At 37.7% G+C, this 5,000-nt stretch overlaps 1 protein-coding gene and 1 pseudogene across 1 annotated transcript in view; one reads left to right on the top strand and one right to left on the bottom strand.

The window, feature by feature from the left end:
* LOC128013119 (signal recognition particle subunit SRP68-like) overlaps positions 1 to 1,381 on the top strand; it is a 37,930-nt pseudogene extending 36,549 nt beyond the window's left edge.
* The window catches only part of LOC128012867 (cerebellin-2-like), a 636,721-nt gene that overhangs the window by 412,601 nt on the left and 219,120 nt on the right, over positions 1 to 5,000 (bottom strand). The window lies entirely within an intron of this gene.

Here is a 5,000-nt window from a genome sequence, read left to right as displayed (position 1 = left end):
CTGTCTGTCTGTCTGTCTGTCTATTCAAATATTCAAATATTCAAATTCAGATATTCAAATATTTCTTTCTTTCTTTCTTTCTTTCTTTCTTTCTTTCTTTCTTTCTTTCTTTTTTAAGGTATTGTTTCCTTGGCCTCTTTTAAGAAAATGTCCCTAGTTCAAGGCAAAATCTCCTTCTCTTTTGAAAGGAACTCTATCAGAGAGTCCACTCTCAACAAGGACACACTATATTGCAGTCGCTTCAGGCAGCGGAGGTTTAGGTGCTGTACCCAAGGCCAGGGAATTTTACAAGAGAGCCATAAATCTCTGGTTTAAATAAGTGCTGTAATCATGGTTTATTAGAGAGAGATTTGCACATGTGTGCTGTGAGGAGCCCATTGCATCTAGATCGCAACTGAGCACCCAGAGCCCATCAGCCCCATCAGCTCCATCTCTTGAGATTTAGTTTCCTTTCCTGCCATTTAATGACTCCTTATTACGGTTTGTCTGATTATCTCTCCATACTGAGTAATGGATGCAGCCGTGACAGTGCTCTATATCTCTATATGAGCCCTTCTATTGAAACTCTGCTGAAGGTAATATGCCATAAAGAAGCACAGATCATAGTGAGGGTGAAAGGACGGTACATTGGTCGATCAATCCACTTTTATGGGCCCTGTCTTCTTCTCTCTTTCTTTTCCATTTGAGCTCACCTTTTATATTAGCTCCTTATCTTTCTCTGCTGTTCCCATCTAAAACCTTACACAACTGTAAATATCACATTTGATGTCGAGTGTTTTTTTTTTTTTTTTTGTGCATCAAGATGCATTTACAAAATGGGATATTTGCCATCTGTCTGTTAGAAAATCGAAACTGTATGTGCTTAATATTTTATTGCAAGAAGGTCTATAATTCCTGGAGACAGCAATCTGTTAGCCATGCTAACCAGCTAAACTTTACCTCTTTTTTTAGTTGTAAGCTTTTTTCTATCTGCATTAGGGCAGTAGATAATTGGTGATGGGAACATATGTCACAAAACAACTTGCTAAGAAAAGGTTATTGACGTAAACCAGATTCAAGCTTGAATTTTCAATATGAGCACTATAACCGCTAAGCCTTGGTTTTAACATACAGTATGTACCACAATTTTTGCACTCCACTTGTTGCTTCACTTCGTCTACTCTCAGTTTATGTCTTTCTTGTTCTCCAGCTCCAATCCACATCATTTTGTATTCTACCTCTTTCTCGTCTCTCCTCAGAGGTGGAAATGACAGTGGATCCGTACCATCCCCGGGCTCACGACCTGCCGCTGAAATACTTCATCAAGCCAATCGATAAAAAAGGGGTGCGTTTCCCAGCTAATGTCAAGTGTCTGAGGACCGCCACCTCGATGCATTATTAAACGTGCATACGCAGACTGGAGGCAAAGACGTGGAACAGAAGCCCCGGCAAAATGAATGCGAGATCTGACAGAGAGAGCGAAAGAGGGAGAGAAAACTTAATTGAAGCCTGATTACTGGCCCTTGGGAGGTTACAGTTTATTAATATGTCACTTTCAATAAAGATGCTCCTGTATTCAGATTCACTGTTACCATGGCAACCTCATTTCTTTTTACGTTTAACTTTTTTTTCCCCATCCCTGGGTGGAAGGAGAGGTTAACGACACAAATCCTCCCAACGCTCAGGTTGATTTTCAAACCCCTCTGTCTAACATAATCAGCGTCTTGCTTTTCTCTGTCTTTGCCCTCTGAGCTTCTGTGGGAAAAGAGGAAATATTTTATCCCCGATGCTCATTGTGTGTTCGATTTTTCAGGAAGGCAAATTGCCCGCTTTTAAACAGACTGTGAAATAATAAAACTGAAGATTTACATTAATGTGCAGATTCCTTCCTCTTATCAAGGGATTACATACATCTGACTTGATATATAGTGTATAGTATATTCATATATATTTTTTGGACACAGAGGATAACAGTTCAAAAGTGGGGTCTGGTAGATGTTTTTGAATTTAAGTATAATTTAAAAGTAGTATAATTTAAATAATATGTAGTATGTTAATTAATTTAAAGATGTATTTTATTTCTATTATGCTAAAGCATAATCGTTAACAGCCATTACTCCAGTCTTCAGTGTCACATGATCTTGAAGAAATCCATGAGATTCCAGATTATTGAAGCAAAGTGGATTCGATCTTGAATTTTCCATATGAACATTATAAGTGCTAAGCCATGGGTCCATATAATAACATGTTTATTTTTTACTGACAATTATTCATATTACTGAACAATCATTGTATCAGTATTGGTCCATCAGTTTTGGAGTGCACATGGTGTTTATGTGGTGTTATCTCAGGGAGACCTGTGCACATAAAAAGTTGAGGTTATCTGGAAAATGTAGGTGCTTGAGGTATGTCTGTGTATAATATATTACCTCTGAAATTGCAAGTTATGGCTAATTATGTTACTTCAAACTGGGCTACTAACGGTTTCCATATTCTAGGCTACTAATATGACATATTTTATTTGATTGTACATTAAACATATTTTCCCAAAGCACTATTCATTTCTGTAGGTATACAACTTTTTTTAAGTGAAAAACACTTAGTGCACTTAAATTGATTGATTTAGAGTCAGCTTCTGTGCCACTTTCTAACTCTTTATTGACTGGTTGTATGAATGGACTGTTACATTCATGCAGTGTTTTCCAAAGCAGTCTATATTGCCCACCAGTGTGACACAGTGGCAGCTGCTATTTCTCTACTCACCTCCAATTGACTTTGTAAAGAGAAATACATGTTCGGTTTGTATGTGGCGGATTATTGAGCGAGTGTTTCGATAGTTGACATCATGGGACATTTCCGACCACCAAAACAACTCAAATGTTTCAATACACACAGCCAGATGTGTGATACTATCATATACCATGGAAGTGTTGGCTTGAAATGCTTGTAGTAGATGTAAACAGACGCCAGAGTGAAAGTTACTCTTTCGCTCGCAGGAAGCTGCCCTAAATTTCACAGTAGGCTTCCCAACCGTGTCTAGTCCAGACAACAAAAGCTTTGACACTGAGATGTTCGCTGTTTCTCTTAAGGCAGTGGTGGCAAGCTGTGTGTAAAGAGAGGATTATTTCAGCAGAAATGGAGCCGGTTTATCTATTGTCTAGCTGATGTGCCTCCTGCCACTTTCCTCTTTTAGTCCTTGATGAAGTCAGTGTCCATTCCGGGTCACATAATAGAACCCCGAAGAGCATTTTAAAGGCCTGACTGGTCCATCCGTGCAGTTAACTCCTCGGCGAAGAGAAAGAATTGAGTTGAATTCTCAGTCAAAATGTTCATTTAAATGTTTGTTTGCACCACTGGGAGAAGAAAAAAAAAATCTGCAAATGCATTTGACTCAGTAGGAACACCTTTATTCAGAGCCATTGTGTGAGGGGGAAAAAAGGGGCTCCCTCTGCTGTTTGAATTCGCTACTCTACGGCTGGTGTCGTAATTGCTTTTTGTGTGCTACAGTGATTTCAAATGGGACTTTTGCTAAACCACCCACCCAGAATATATGTATTCAGATCTGTGTAATCCTTAGGTGTGATGTCATGCATTTCAGATTCCTAAAAATAGGATGTCGCTATTTCTAGCAAATGAGGCGATTGCTGTTTTTGTCATATCAGGAAAATTTTTTATCATTTTCATTGTGTTTCAGATATTTTCACCCACAAGCTTATTTCTTAATTAACATTTGATATGGGTGGCTGCTGTGTATTAGCAATACAACTGTTGCATGGTTTTATCAGTGTGTAACGTGTTTGCCTGCGTGTCTTTCTCCGTGCATTTGAATTTGGCCTGGAAGTGTGTTATCTACAGCGCCTCAGTGGCATTGAGCTCACTTCCTTCATCAGAGACCCAAGCCCCTGCAGATAAGTTCCCCGGACCTGCCTCTCCCAGGGGAATTCTCCGACAGGAAGTGGCACAATAGCCAGTCCATTAGCTCCTATTAGTCTGCACCTGCCTGCCACAGCAGGGCCAAAATAAGCAACCAGCAGCATTTCCTGTCTGAGTTCATAGCACCAGAGCCTGGCGTACTGTGAAATCACTCTGGGAGCAATCGAGTCTTACACGAAACGGTAGCTCGGGGCCTGTGGGACGGACTATCAGGAGAAGTGATAATGTGTGTGTCTGTGAGAGAGGGAAAGGAAGCTGATTTGCGAGGGTCTGCATGTGTGTGTGTGTGTGTGTCTAATGTGGGTGTGAGAGAGTTAGTGCTGTCTCAGCATGAGTAGGACTGGGTCAACTTGTTAGACTGTGCTGATGGACAGGAATGCTTTCAGACCGCTGCTTCCATCTGAGGTGAGACGCCCAATTCACCAACCGTTAACATTGTGACTACACAATTACTGTACATGTTTAATAAGAAATATTCTTTCCATCTGTATCTTTGCTCACAGATGACTGTTATAAGTGTCGTGCTCATTCAAAATTTATGGACACATATTGTTGAAATATATAGATTATTAGTGCAGTTGCCAAAACTATTATCAAGAGTTTGATAGCATTTTAATAAATAAATAAACTAATTAATAATGATAAATTATCAGTATTTGCAAATGCAATTATGATTGCAAATGATGTAAAATGATAACAATATTATATACTACTTATTAGTATAACCCCTCTGTTATTATTATTATTATTATTATTATTATTATTATTATTATTATTATTATTAGTCATAGCACCCTACAATTATTTTCCAGATTTTTTATGATTCCATGCAAATAAATAAAGCAATGATGACAAATTATTAAAATTATAAATATAATGATGATATTAATATAATAATAATAATAATAATAATAATAATAATAATAATAATGATTCAATTGTAAAAGTGTTTTGCATTAAATTGATTACCACTGTTTCGATAATAAATGTGCAATAAATCACCAAAGGATTGTAGGGTGTTATTACTGTAATAATAATAATAACAACAACAACAACAACAACAACAATAATAATAATAATAATAATAA

The sequence above is a fragment of the Carassius gibelio genome, chromosome B24, assembly GCF_023724105.1.
Source record: "Carassius gibelio isolate Cgi1373 ecotype wild population from Czech Republic chromosome B24, carGib1.2-hapl.c, whole genome shotgun sequence".
In the NCBI taxonomy this organism is placed as follows: Eukaryota; Metazoa; Chordata; class Actinopteri; order Cypriniformes; family Cyprinidae; genus Carassius; species Carassius gibelio.
This window is presented reverse-complemented; position numbering and strand designations above follow the sequence as displayed.